Source organism: Spermophilus citellus (genome assembly GCF_964194105.1).
Source record: "Spermophilus citellus genome assembly, chromosome: 11".
Lineage (NCBI taxonomy): Eukaryota > Metazoa > Chordata > Mammalia > Rodentia > Sciuridae > Spermophilus > Spermophilus citellus.
In genome coordinates, this window is record NC_138192.1 from 82,096,586 (window position 1) to 82,112,748 (window position 16,163).

Sequence of the window (16,163 nt, forward strand, 5' to 3'; positions counted from 1 at the left end):
AGAGGGTACTGACCTGGCACCAATGTCTGATTTCTGATTTCTTTACTCCTGCTGCAAGTTCTGTGTTTAAAACTAGATGGAATTCCTTACCAGCTATGTAACTTAGAGTTTCCCGGGGGGGGGGGGGAATACATACTCAAAATCAGATTAAGACTTGAATAAATAATTCTGTAGTTTAAATGAACTGCAGGGGTTGCTGCATTCTGTGCACCGTCCCCACCTTTTTAAAATTTAATAGAGAATTAAAACATGTCTTCGAGAGAATAAATCTTGGATTTTATCATTTTAGGTCACCTAAAAATAACCTCTTTTCACAAATGTTGTCCTCTCTTTGCAAACCAGATCATATTTCATATAATGCTTTATACTGTAATCAAATGGGTGAGTCATTTGCAGGATGCATAACAGGGTTTTTAAAATTTTGCCAAGGTAGAAACTTTAAAAGACAAAGTTCAGAGGTGCACAGATGGAAGCGCTCAAGGATAGAACTTTAAAAGTGACTGAAACCACTGGTGTTCACTTATATTTTAACCCAGCATCACACCACAGTCACTTGAGGAGCTTTTCAAAGATGCCAACGCCAAGATTGCATTCCAAAGAGACTGAATCAGAATCCCTGGGCTTGGGCCTGAAATTATTGGGCATAAAAATTATTCCAAAGCTTCCCAGTTGGCTTTAACATGCAGCTAGGATTCAAAACATTGGCCTGGTCTTTGTACTTATTAACATACACTTTTTTTTTTTTTTTTTTGAGACAGGGTCTCACTAAGTTGCTGAGACTGGCTCTGAACTAGCAATCCTCCTGCCTTAGCCTCCCAAACTGCTGGGATTACAGTTTGTATGCCACCACACCCAGGTTTTAGCATACACTCAAATATTAAGGTATCAGCACTAATATTACTTTATTCTTAGAGAACTGTCATTCAACTGAATGTAAACCTTTAAATTACCTAGTATTCCAATACTTAAGTCCAATACTCAACAACTGATCCCCCATAATCACATGCAGATTATACAGATATTTTAACAATCAAAATTACAATGATTACCTTTCTTTAGAAAAAGTATGAAATTATTAATAATGCAGAACATATTACTGTGAGATTTCTATAATAATTCCAGCTTCAAATCCTCCCAAACAATTGATAATGCAAACATCTAACAGCTTGCAAGGTACAAGAGGATACGGTGTACCTGAGATGGAAGACCAGGAATTTCAGGCAGAATAAATCAATCAAGGCCATGACATAGACAGTATAAGTGCAGATTCTCATAGAATGGAGGAGAGAATTCAGTATGATAGTGTGATAGAGACAAACAGGAGAAGCTGGAAGAGGGGAGACAGCTAAGATTGTCTGTAGGTTGAAAAGGTCTCAATGACAGGTAAAGAAACTTAGGTATTAGTATAATGGCAATGGAGAGTTGTTTTTTTAAAAAAATCTGGTGCCAGGTGCAGTGGCACACACCTGTAATCCCAGCGGCTCTGGAGGCTGATCAGGAGGATCCCAAGTTCAAAGCCAGACTCAGCAACAGCAAGCTCTTAGCTTTTTATGAGGACATCAGTCAAATAGATTAAGGGCTACCCTACAAACTTTAATCACCTCTTATAAGGCCTATCTCCAAGCAGTCACATTCTGAGATACAGCCGCTAGGGTTTCAACATATGTATTTGGGAGGACATGACTCAGTCCATAACATTCAAACATTTCTAAAGAGAGTTTAAAATCTTACAGCCACTCTGAAAGACACTCTGACAATTTCCTTAAAAACCTAAACATGTAACTACTACACAACCCAGAAATTGCACTTTTGAAGAAGCAGCACTTCCAAACTCATTCTATGAGGCCAATATCACCCTGATTTCAAAACCAGGCAAAGACACATCAAAAAAAGAAAACTTCAGACCAATTGTCTAATGAACACAGATGCAAAAATTCGATAAAATTCTGCCAAATCAATTACAAAAACATATCAAAAAGATAATGCACCACAATCAAGTGGGATTCATCCCAGAGATGCAAGGTTGGTTCAACATATGGAAATCAATAAATGTAATTCATCACATCAATAGACTTAAAGATAAGAATCATATGATCATCTCAATAGATGCAAAAAAAAAGCATTTGACAAAATATAGCACCCCTTCAAGTTCCAAACACTAGAAAAATTAGGGAAAACAGGAACATATCTTAACATCATAAAGCCCCAGGCCAACATCATTCTATAATGGAGAGAAATTAAAGGCATTCCCTCTAAAATCTGGAACAAGAGAGGGATGCCCTCTTTTACCACTTCTATTTAACATAGTTCTTGAAACACTGGCCAGAGCAATTAGACAGACAAAAAAAAATTAAAGAGATAGATACACATAGGAAAAGAAGAACTCAAATAGCACTGTTTGCTGATGATATGATTCTATACCTACAAGACCCAAAAAGTTCTACCAGAAAACTTCTAGAATTAGTAAAAATGAATTCAGCAATGTAACAGGATATAAAATCAACACCCATAAATCAAATGCATTTCTGTGTATCAGTGACAAATCTTCAGAAAGGGAAACAAGGAAAACTACCCCATTTACAATAGCCTCAAAAAAAAAATACTTTGGAATCAACCTAATGAAAGAGGTGAAAGATCTATAAAATGAAAACTACAGAACCCTAAAGAAAGAAATCAAGAAGATGGAAAGATCTACCTTGCTCTTGGATAGGTAGAATTAATATTACCAAAATGACCATACCACCAAAAGCACTATATAGATTTAACGCAATTCTGCTCAAATTCCCAATGACACTCCTCATAGAAATAGAAAAAGCAGTCATAAAATTCAACTGAAAAAACAAAAGACCCAGATTAGCTAAAGCAACGCTTAGCAGGAAGAGTAAAGCAGGTGGCATCACTATACCAGACCTTAAACTATACTTCAGAGCAATAGTAACAAAAACAGCATGGCATTGGCACCAAAATAGACTGGTAGACCAATGGTACAGAACAGAGGACACAGAGACTAACCCATAAAATCACAATTATCTTATATTAGACAAAGGCACCAAAAACATGCATTGGAGAAAAGATAGCCTCTTCAACAAATGGTGCTGGGAAGACTGGAATTCCATATGCAACAAAATGAAATTAAACCCCTCTCTCACCATGCACAAAACTCAACTCAAAATGGATCAAGAACCTAGGAATTAAACCAGAGACCCTGTGTCTAATAGAAGAAAAAGTAGGCCCTAATCTCCATCATGTGGTATTAGGCCCCAACTTCCTTAATAAGACTCCTTTGGCGCAAGAATTAAAATCAAGAATCAATAAGTGGGATGGATTCAAACTAAAAAGTTTCTTCACAGCAATAAGAAACAATCTATGAGGTAAATAAAGTGCCTACATCTTACGAGCAAATTTTTACCCCTCACACATCTGATAGAGCACTAATCTCTAGGGTATAAAGTATATAAAGAACTCAAAAAGCTAAACACCAAAAAAGCAAATAACCCAATCAGTAAATGGGCCAAGGAACTGAACAGATCCATCTCAGAAGATGATATACAATCAATCAACAAATATATGAAAAAATGTTCATCATCACTAGCAATTTGAGAAATGCAAATCAAAACTACTCTAAGATTTCATCTCATTCCAGTCAGAATGGCAGCTATTATGAAGACAAACAACAATTAGTATTGACGAGGATGTGGGAGAAAAAAGGTACACTCATATACTGCTGGTGGGACTGCAAATTGGTGCAGCCAATATGGAAAGCAGTATGGAGATTTCTTGGAAAATTGGGAATGGAACCACCATTTGACCCAGCTATCCCTCTCCTCGGTATATACCCAAAGGGCTTAAATACAGCATACTACAGGGACACAACCTCATCAATGTTTATAGCAGCACAATTCCCAATAGCTAAACTGTGAAGCCAACCTAGATGCCCTTCAGTAGATTAATGAATTTTTAAAAAGGTAGCATATTTACACAATGGTATATTACTCAGCAAAAAAAAGAGAATAAAATCATGGCATTTGCAGGTAAATGGATGGAGTTAGAGAAGATAAGTGAAGTTAGCCAATCCCAAAAAACCAAATGCTAAATTTTTTCTCTGATATAAGGAGGCCGACTCATAGTGGGGTAGGGAGGGAGAGCTTTGTGCTTCCCCAAATTCATGAGAGAAATAGACAAACTCTAGATAGGAGAGAGGAGTGGAAGAGAAAGGGAGGGGGCACAGGGTTAGAAATGATGGTGGAATGTGATGGACATCATTATCCAAAGTACATGTATGAAGCCACAAATTGGTGTGAATATACTTTGTGTACAACCAGAGATATGAAAACTTTGTGCTCTATATGTGTAATATGATTTGCAATGCATTCCGCTGTCATATATAAATTTTAAAAATTAATTTAAAAAAAGAAATTTCATTTTGAACATTTATTCCAGAAAAATGAAGATTCAAGTTCATGAAAAACATGTATGTGGCTGGGCAAAGTGGCACACATCTGTAAACCCAGCAACTTAGGATGCTAAGGCAGGAGTACTGCAAATATTAGGCCAGTCTCAGCAAGTTACTAAGATCCTGTCTCAAAATAAAAATAGGAAGGGCTGGTGATGTAGCTTAGTAGTCCTTTTCTGCACTATCTAATATTTGAATAATGTGTTCTAAAATAAAGTACTAGAATAATTATGATGGTATAGGGTTGGATAGAGAAATATAAGTTACCATATGTGGAAGGATTAATGATTAAGGCTGGCCAGGTTCTGTGCTAAGCCAAAACCATTCTGGCTCCAACACTAATGGTTCTCTTCACCAGTCTGTACCCAATGCTTAAGTGTCATCCAAAGCAACTACTGCAGTGCCCCACATGAGCTTCATAAGAGATGTGCTACAGACTAAAGGTGCTTCCCAAAATCATGTTGAAATCTTAACCTCCAATGTGAGGGAATTAGAGAATGAAGCCTTTGAAAGGTGACTGGGTTATGGGCACAGAGACCTCATGAATGGGATTAACACCATTATGAAAGAGATCTCCGACAGCTCTGTCACTCCTCCATGTGAGGACACTGCAAGAAGATGACCATCTATGAACCAAGAACCTGTGCTACCAGACGCAGAATTTATCAGAGCCTTGATCCTGGACTTCCCAACCTTCAGAAATGTAAGAAATAAATGTTTGTTGTTTATAAGCCACCCAGAAATATGGTATTCTGTTACAGCAGCCTGCACAGACAAGACCAGATATAAATTATAAAAATAATTTCTATCAACATTCTTATTTCCATAATATCTGATCTTAGCAAACTATTAAAAAGAAAAGCATTTATCTACTTTACTTAAATGATTCACACTAAGGTATAAATTAGTGATAGGCTTAAATATTCTCACAAGATATACAAGCAGTCAGGTCAAATGACATCTTAACAGAAATTTTATATTCAGGACTTAATTCAAGTGTCGTTATCTGCTTAATGCAGATGACCTAAAGCTTCCACTCACCTTTTTTCTGATTCTGGAGTTCCCAGGTATTCTGTAAGTACAGGAGATACAAATTCTAAACTACAAAGTAGTAACAGCAGCTTTCATTCCCATAACAATTCATGATCTGTGTGTGGTCTGCTCCCTGTCATACAGGGAGGAAATATCTGGAATAGAGCTTCTGTATCTGACTGAAGCTAATCCAAACCCTAAAGAACCATGGCTCCCCTTCCTCCTGTCCTCTAGTGCTCTAGGGTGGTATCCCTCCTACCTCCCGCCACAGGAGTCCACAGTCTCCAGTCTCCCCTATCAGAATAGAAAAAGCCCTCAACAAGAAGTGAACTGTCTTGTAACAACTTAAATGCACACAAGGCAACTAGGAGAAACTTTAACCACTGGGTTTGACTTGGCCCAATGGAAGGAGTGGAGGCATTATTTTTTATTTTGCCAAATTAACTTGGAAAATGGCTCTAGTACTGACACTGCACTGGAAAAACTCAGTTGAAAAGGTTAGCAGGTTCCCTGGGCTCTGCTCTGCCCTCGACCCTCTTTTAACTTTAATTATTCAGTAACCAAGAATCTCAAATTCCAAGGATACAGATTCCATTTTAAAGTGTTTATTTCCTTGTCCAGGTTGATATCCTTCCCTCTTTTCAGCACGGTCACTTTTTTTTTTTTTAATCTCCCTCTCTACCACTCTAATCACAAATAATCTGTGTTTATATCCCAGAGTTCTTATAGCCTCCACCCTGTGAGGAGTAAATCAGAGGCAAATAATATACAGTGGCTACACTGACCTCATAAACACCCCAACTTGGAACTCAGATTTAAGGAAGAGAGCAAAGGACCACCACCACCATCCCATTCAGCTGTGTGGCGAGTCGGCTTCCTACCACTATAACAAATGACCTGAGATCAGCTTATCAAGAGAAAAGGTTCATATTTTGCTCATGATTTGGAGGTTCCAATCCATAATCAGTTAGCCCTGTTGCTTTTAGGCCTGCCTGTGACAAGGCAGAAGCTCACCTTATGGCAAGAAAGCAAAAGGGAGAAAGAAGAAAGAACCCAGGTCCCACAATCCCCTTCGAGGTCACACCTCCCATGACCCCAAAATCTCTCACTAGGTCCCATCTCTTAAAGTCTCCACCAACTGCCAAGAGCACCAAGCCTCTAACACAAAGATATTTGGGGGCATTTGAAATACAAACTATAGCAAGCTGATAAAAAAATATGAAATATGATTCAGTGGTTTTTTTTTTTAATGGAGGAAGAGATAGAAGGGTAGGGAGAGTGGTTTGGGGGAGAAGGCAACTTAATAATAACCACCAATAAATAGTTCACGATATCAGAAAAAAACTGACTGGCAATGATTAGGCATGCTGAGGAAGAAAATGGGAAAGAAAAGCTTCTAAAATTGGATATTAATATTAATTATAATCATATGTGCAAAAAGCTTTACTTTCTGCCTATTATGCAAAACAATAAAAATGCATATCATAAAAGATGTCAACTAATTTTGTTTCACTTAATGTGACTACAAACTTTCCTTCCGACTCCTGCCTCTGAGTCTCATTCATTGTCATGTGCAAATTTTAGCAGTAATTCCTTTTAAAACTTAAAAACATTTCCAAGATACCACATTATCATACTAAAAGAAAAATTAGCAAGTTAATACTCCCAGCTCTCTGATTATCCATCCTGCAATTACAGTTATTTCTTCTAGTTTTTTCCAGGTTCAAACTATTTCACACCTAGTTTCTATAATAATTTCCCCAAAACATTTTATCAATTCCCATTGATGAAGCACAAATAAATTCACAACATGCAGCACCAAAATCAAAACTCTCAAGGCAAGGTGGTGCATGCCTGTAATCCCAGCCACTCCAGAGACTAAAGCAGGTGGATTCCAAGTTCAAAGCCAGTCTCAGCAAGTTTTCAAGGCCCTAAGCAACTTAGTGAGACCCATCTCAAAATAAAAAGGGTTAGGTATGGAGCTCAGTGGTAAAACAACCCTGGCTCAATCCCCAGTACCCCATTAAAAAAAAATCTAAACTTTTAAATGACTCAGTGAGAAGGTGCTCAAATTAATTCACAACAAAAGAAATGGACCTATAGATCAAAGGTCAAACAATTTGATGACACAAGGGACACAGAAACACAGATCTTCTCATACATTCCTGGCAAAATAGTGCATCTACGAAGGTAAATGTGGTAATACCTATCAAAATTATAAAAGCAAGTACCTTTGATCCAAGATCCTACTGCTAGGAATTATCTAAGTCTGCCTCACCACTATGTGTGAAATAACATACACCAAATTATCACTTGCTATATTATTATAACAGAAAAAAAACTGAACAGTAAAATTGTAATAATAGCAAACGCTATCCAACACTTAGTTTCATGCCAGACATATTTCTTCATTTAATCCTCCCACGGGCCCTATGAAGTGGGGCTAATAATATCCCCATTTTACAGATGGGAAAAAAGAGGCCAAGTTAAAATAATATGAAGTCAAAATGCTAGTGTGGAGCCAGAAATTGAACCCAAGTAGTCAAATTCCAAAGTCTTTTCCCCTTTGCAATTTACTGAAACACCTAAATATACATCAATAAGGTAGTGATTTCTTAACATAAATGGTATATCCAGCAGAACGCAGTAAGTAGCACACACCTACAAAACCAGCTACTTAGAAAGGTGAAGCAAGGATCACAAGTTCAAAGCCAACCTGGTCAATTTAGGGAGAACCTGTCTCAAACATAAATAAATAAATAAATAAATAAATAAATAAATAGGGCTGGAGATGTTGCTCAGCGATAAAACAGTGCTCCTGGTGCAATCCCCAGTACTGCAAAAAGAAAGAAAAAATATCATTTGTGTAAAAAAGATGGGGAAGCACATTTCTACATGGGGTATTTCTGAAGAACACATATTAAACCTGATGATACAAGTCAACTTCATGGAGGAGAAAACCAAATAGCTAAGGAACAGGAATAAAAGGAAGCTCTTTAGTTCTAGTGGGGCATGGTGGCCCAAGTCTATAGAACCAGCTACTCAGGAGGTGGAGGCAGAACAATCACATATTGAAGACCAGCCTGGCCAACTTTAGAAGATCCTGTCTCAAAATAAAACAAAAAGGGCTGGGGATGTAGCTCAAGGGTAGCACACCCTTAGGTTCAATCCCCAGTAATACCACAAAAAAAAAAAAAAAAAAAAAAAAAAGGAAAGCCATTCTAATGTGTCACCTTGTACCTTTAAACTTTGAAACATATGAATCTGTTACCTATACAAAAACAACCACCTTTTAAAATGGAAAGGACAGTGAGGACCTGAAATAAGACAAAGACAGTAGAAACACTGTAAGAAATTAGTTAGAAAAACAAAGATTTTTTTAAAAAAAAATCCAATTTCCTGCATCTATCCTTTAAAGCTGACCACTCTTCCTCACTCTCTGCACCAACTTCTCTTTAACGCAATACAGACATTTTATTCTAGCTGAACCAATCTGCCTGCCAATCCCAACAAATCAGCTTTTTCCTCAAATCCACCCACCTATTGTGCTAGTTAGCATCTTGTATGTTTATCTATACCAGGGATAGCAAACACTAGCACTCATGCAATTGTGACTCCTACCCCCGACAATAAGCACTGCTCAGTGATCACAGTACCCTTTTTCCACTAAATCCAGATGCTGCCTCTAACTCTCCTCAGTGCAGTGTTCCAGGAAGCCACTATTACAGACACAGCTGGCCCATGAATAAAACCTTTGACCAAATTGTCTTGATAGATTTCATGCATATTTATTTACATATATTCCATTTTGTTCTGAAAAGGATTGAAGATATAGCAATACATGAATGTAAGATAAATTAATAAATTATAAGAATAAAGTGAAAAATCAAAAAGAGTGCTAAGGAAAAGGCTAACACATGCACAGCACGAAACCTATCTACTCATTCAGGAGTGGGGGGCAAATCTAGCTTTGGCAGCTAGAAGCCTTCACAAAAGGAAAGCCCAGTCCACAGACCAAGTGATAAACAGAAGAAAACTCACAAGGAGAGTTATTATTCTTGGTGCTTAGACCATACAGCAATTTTTATAAAACAGAGAGAGCTCTATAGAATGACCAAGACATAAAGACACATAGCCAAAGGCTGCGCTGTTTCTGATAGCATCCCTCAGGAGAGCCCTTTGGCACATTACCAAAGCTCAATTCAACAAAATTGATTTTACAAAGAACAGGCACAAGCTTTCACAGTCCTCTGTGCTTTTACTTGGTTTCCTCCTTCATTGCCTCCCTAATTAGATTACAAACACTTTGAAGACAAGAATCATCTCTTCTAATTCTTACATATAGTTCCAAGGTGTTTTGCATTCTACAAAACAAGCATCTGGTGTCAGCAAGAATTTGCATAGTGCAATTCCAACCTACTCCAATAAAAGCTCCATAACCTAAACATGGTGATTCCCACATTCCTACTAAATAAGTAGGCTAAAATGAAGCCTTGATGGATAGACTTCTAAACCTTCTTTGTGATTACCAAATAAAAATCTCATTTGTAATATCCTAACTGCATTTTTAGTTTTGCATATACCAAACACAAAGCTTGCAGAAGTACCAAATCAATATCACTGAATCTGATCCAATAAACTGAAACTCATAAGCAAAAGCTTTAGCAAGCCCTATTAAAGGAAAGACAATATTACTATCTTTCAAGAATATAATCAATAACTCTTTTACAAACCAGCTGACAAAGGCATGTTCATTGGTCCATTTTCTACATAACTCTGCAAGAACTCTAGAAGACAATGAATTATAATGCAGATTTTCTCTACTTCAAACATCAAACTGCCAGAGAAAGGTACTTCCCAGCTCTACACACACACACACACACACACACCCCACTATCAGGCAAGCTTATATTTCCTTGTATGACTATCACCTACCCCCTCTTCTTTACCTTGTCATACTGGAAATGCAATGAGGACTAAGTAATAAATTATTGAGGTAAAGGGATATGAGCAACATAAGTATAAAAACTTAAAAATTACCACTCTTAACCATAGGCATTAAGGCACATTAACAATCCTGTATTTAATATTCATGGAAACCATTAATAAATAAGCAGTTTCACCTAACACTGGCTTGGCTGAATATGCACTTAGTATTTCAGTTTACAGTACACTCCTCATTTGGTATTCCCAGTACACAGGAACAGGCCCTTTCATCCCCAGGAAGGGACAGTAGTAATGAATGAAAGAACTTGGCCAAGCCTGCAAAGAGTTAGTTCTCTTACCCTTTTGTTACAAAGAAGGAAAGAGGGATTTGAGCAGTTAGGTGATTCATCCAAGCTCCGTGGCTCATAAGTACAGTACAGACCCAGGATTTAACCTAATGTTCTAGCAGCCTTATAACAGCAGACCACAGCGGCTCATGTTTGACCCGTTTGGGAACTCACCACATGAAACCAATGTTTGACTATTTGAAAACCTATTAAATACCAAACACTATACTAATCTCTTTTCCTCATAACTACCATATAAAGTAGGTGTTGTTATCCCATTTTACGGAGAAATTAACCTGTCCAAAGTCACAAGGCTAACAAATTATAATGTAAAATAATCCCAAAGAGCGCAAGAGATCTAGGGAGGTGGTCCAGTGGTAGAGCATGAGGCCCTAGGTTCAATCCCCAGCACCACAAAAACAAAACAAAATTAAAAGACAGCCAGTATTTGGAAATCACTGTCTACCAAAAAATTAAATCTAATATAGTGGGAATTTTTATAGGTCCTGCCTATTTGCTAGCACATTCCTAGCTCCACCATTCAATTTCCTTAAATTTGTTCCTATTAGGCCAAAATGTAAATGTAAAACCACAGTAACTTGCATTCATATAGCATGATATAGTTTATGCTAGATCTTTTTCATTTTTAGAAGATGTAAATACTGAGCGTTTTCATACATTACCTCATATCTCATCTAATACTTTGAAGACTCTTGTGAGGTAGGAACTAATGCTTTGCAGGTGAGAAAACAGAACTTTGCAGAGGATAAAGTAACCTGCTTAAGGCTATACAACTAGTAAAAAGATGCATTGGACTTTATCCTGGTCTAAGTGAAAAGCCCATATACTGTTACTACACTGAGTTATTTAATCATTTACCTCCGTCAACTGACTCAAAATGAAACAGAAAAACAAGTGCCTGCCGAAACCTAATAGAACAATAAAAACTGGAAACATTAGAAAGGTCATCTTAGATAGTTTCCCTCCCCCACAGTTGTCAGGTGATTTCTAATAAACATTGACAGGGCAGACATTTCAACTATTCCATAACACAGAAAAAAGCAGAAAGTGTAAATGGGAAAAGGAACTGAACAGATACTTCACAGAAGAAGAAATACAAATGGTCAACAAATACATGAAAAAATGTTCAATATCACTAGCAATCAGAGAAATGTAAATTAAAACTACACTGAGATTTCATCTCACTCCAGTCAGAATGGCAATCATCAAGAATACAAATACAGGCAGGAGGTTAGCAAGGATGGTGGAATGTGATGAACATCATTTACCATGTATGAAGACACGAATTGGTGTGAACATACTTTATATACAACCAGAGATATGAAAAACTGTGCTGTATATGTGTAATAAGAATTGTAATGCATTCTGCTGTCATTTATTTTTAAAAAATCAATTTAAAATATTTTTAAAAAAAGAATACAAATACAAGTAACAACCGGGTGTAGCACACACCTGTAATCCCAGATGCTCAGGAGGCTGAAGAAGGATAATCTCAAATTCAAAGCCAGCAACAGCAGAGGCGCTAAGCAACTCAGTGACACCCTGTCTCTACTGAGTGCCCCTGAGTTCAATCCCTGGAACCCCCCCCCCCGCTCCCCCCCCCCTGCCCTGCCAACCGCAACAAAAAAAAAAAAAAAAAATACAAGAACAAGAAATGTTGGTGAGGATGGAGGGGAAAAGGTACACTCATAAATGCTGGGTGGGACTGCAAATTGGTGCAATCACTCTGGAAAGCAGTATAGAGATTCCCTGGCAAACTTAGAATGGAACCACCAATTGACCCAGTTATCCTACTCTGTTGCAAATACCCAAAGGACTTAAAATGAGCATACTATAGTTATATGGCCACATCAATGTTCATAGCAGTTCAATTCACAAATGCTAAGCTACGGAACCAACCTTCAACAGATGAATGGACAAAGAAAATGTGGTACATATACATAAAAGACTAATACTCAGGCATAAAGAAGAATTAAATTATGGCATTTGACAGTGAATGGATGGAACTGGAGGTTTTCAAGTAATATGCAGATGCTTGACTCACAATGGGTGGTGAGAGGTTTCCGGATTGATTAAACAAGGGGAAATGGGGGGAAGGGAGGGAGAATGGGAATGGGAAAGAATAGAATTAATTGGACATACCTTTCCTATATTCCTATATGAATACACAACCAGCATAACTCCATATTATGTACAATCATAAAAATGGAAAGTTATACTCCATATATATATGATATGTCATCATACATTCTACTGTCATGTATAACTAAAAAGTCGAAATGAAAAAAAAATGAACTGATTAAAAAAAGGGGGGAGTACCCCATTCATCCATAAGGGCTGGCTTATTCTTGACACTAAAACCAGGCAAGGATAACCAACTTAATAGCAAACATAAATGTGTTTATCCTGTGTAAATACAGGTGCAAAAGTATCAACACACTGTAGTCAAAAATGAAGGGCTACATATGGTATAATCCCATGTGTAAAAGAAAAACCATTCTGAATACACAAATTGCAGGATATGAAATGTGCATTTGTATGTACATATGACCTTGATATGAAATGCGTACTTGTACATAATCATGCACATGCACAAAGTCAAAAATACAGGTTTGGAAATATAAATCACTAACTGTAGAAATAGTTGTTATTTAAGACAAGGTGGTCTTAGTGGTGAAGAAAGAAAAGAAACAGGAAGCAAAGGGAGATTTCCAGTTTTTATGTACCCATACATTACTTGAATTTTTGTATTTAACATGTATTGTTTCACAATTAAAATTATATAAATTAAAAGCAAATTCTAAATATACTTTTCCTTTATCTCCTTAACTTATGATAGCAAAAACTAATTATTTTACTCACTATCTGCTTATTTATTCCTTAAACACTTAGGGTACAACTTCTGTGCAAGGGTACTGAGCTAGGTATCTGGAAAACAAAAGTGTGACAGTTATTAGGTAATTAGAATCTCTCATAACAATTACTTCCTTCCATAAGATATAACATTGAGTTTTAACTCAAATTCTACTTTTTATCACTTCAATCTTTTAGATCATTCCATCTCTAGAATTCTAGATTTTCTGAAATTTATGCTTTTCTTCTAAAAAAAAAATTTTAAGTAGCAGATAATTTTTCCATTTTTTTAATTAAAAAAATGAATTTGTAGTAATTCAATTCAATGCTGGACAATGGTATGCCAAGATGAATAACACATGGCCCTACCTAGTTTCTAAGGAGCTAAGAATTTTGCATACATGTCTGATGTTGAGTTATATATAAAAACTGAAATAAGTACCTATCAGCCTGTACTTCAGAGTCAAACTGGCAAATTGCCCTCTTCAAAAATAAAAGTTAATTTCAGTTTAGCCCCCCAAAATCTTAATGTTTATACAAAAGGTAATGCCTACTTTACCATTAGAGGAAATCAATTAATGGGAAAATAAAGACCATAGAAGTTGCAGAGGAATGGAGTTTCAGTGAAAAGGAATGGGTTCTATTCTCAGCTACATCACTAGAAAGCTCTTACCAAGTTAGTCACTTTGGATCTGTTTCCACCCTATGGCATTCACATCGACCTTATTAGGACAGAAGAAAACAAATATTTGAAAAAAGGCATAACAAAAATCTGGTGAATATGGGGCAGTGTGGCCATAGCACCTACTTCTTTTTCATTTGATTTAATTTTTTTATTTATTTTTCCCCCATTCTGTCACTGATTAGCCAACGATTTCACAAGCACAATGTAACTTCTGTATGCCTTATCAAGTGAAAAGAATGCAGGAAGTAGAGTGAGAAGTTTATAGTCAGACCCTCTTACTAGTTATAAGCTTAAAATTCAGCTAACTACTGAATTTCTTTGCACTTTCTTTTCTTAGCAGCAGATCAGATAATACCTTGTAGGGTTACTGATAAGATTAAATGAGAAAATACATGTGTAAAACATAAACTTAGAAACCATTACAAACATTTCCCCCAAAGAAAATGTACAACAAAACATGAAAAGATGCAATACAAAAGAAAAACCACAATGAGACACCACTTAACAGCCACTGGGATGGCAGCCATCAAAAAGTCTAACACTAACAAGTATTGGCAAGAAGTGGAGAAAACAGAACCCTCCTACACTGGTGGTGAGAATGTAAGATGTACAGCAGCTATGGAAAACAGTTTAGCAGTCTCAAAAAGTTAAATAGAATCAACATCTAAAACTCAGCAGTTCCTCAGTGAGATACATAGACATGAAAACATATGTCTACACAAAAACATTTATAAATAAGGGTTCACAGAAGCATTCTTCCCAATAGCCCAAAAGTGGGAATAATATAAATGTCCGTTAACTGATGAACAGATAAACAAAATGTGGCACCGTCACAAAATGGAATATAATTCTCCATTAAAATCAATAATATGGGTGAAACCTGAAAACATGTCAAGTGAAAGACACAATGGGCCACACATTGCGTGATTCCATTTATATGAAATTCCAGAATTGGCAAATCCACAAAGACAAAAAGTACATAAATGTTTGCCAGGTTCGAGAGAGGGCTGAGAAATGGCAGTGACAGGTCCAGGATAAGGGTTTCCTTTTAGGGTGATAAAGGTTTCCTTTTTTTTAATACCTTTGTTTTATTTATTTATTTTATGTGGTACTGAGGATCGAACCCAGTGCTCATGCATGCAAGGCAAGCGCTCAACCACTGAGCCACAACCCCAGCCCCAAATGTTCTTGAATTAGTGTGATGTTTATATGATCTTGTGAACACAATAAAAGTACTGAAATATACAATGAATTCTATGGGGCTAGGGTTGTGGCTCAGTGGTAGAGCGCTTGCCCCAACACCACATGTAAAATAAATGAATAAAATAAAAGTCCGCCAACAACTTTAAAAAAAAATTTAAAAATGAATTCTATGACATATAAAATATATTTCAAAAAACTACTGTAGAAATTCAAGTTTCTGCTACTTTTTATTAGTTTAAGTATCCTGCTATTCTCAAGAGGTTGCTCCTGTTGCTTCTAATTTGAAGTTACATATCAAGCAAATGAATGGTATTTTTAATAAATTACAACTATTATGCCAATAAAACTTTCTACAAATCAGATTAATATGAAATCATTTCACTTATTCCCCCCAAAATGCCCTTATTAATACTGAGTTGTGTTTAGGGAGTAGAAATAGTTCAAGGAGTCCTAACAGAATACATCTAAAAGATAAAAATTGTGACACTCTGTTTTTTTCATTAGGGTCTATTTAGTTTCCTGATATATCCTTAGTAAAATTATCTGTTCAAAATGTCATTAAATGCCCATCAATCAGCTCAACTCCCAGTAGATGAAACTTTTCAACATCTATTTACCATTTTCTATGCTCTTCATTCTGCTG

The 16,163-nt window shown here is 36.6% G+C and overlaps 1 protein-coding gene across 5 annotated transcripts in view; it reads right to left on the reverse strand.

Annotated features, from left to right (window-relative positions):
* SESTD1 (SEC14 and spectrin domain containing 1) overlaps positions 1–16,163 on the reverse strand; it is a 127,077-nt gene that overhangs the window by 108,736 nt on the left and 2,178 nt on the right. Inside the window, exon 1 of one of the 5 annotated variants that reach the window (XM_081261928.1) lies at positions 14–30. The exons of the other annotated variants lie outside the window; for them this stretch is intronic. The gene's annotated coding sequence lies outside the window, so the exon portion shown is untranslated. Of the gene's footprint in view, positions 1–13; positions 31–16,163 lie in introns of those variants that run through there. 5 annotated transcript variants of the gene reach the window in all.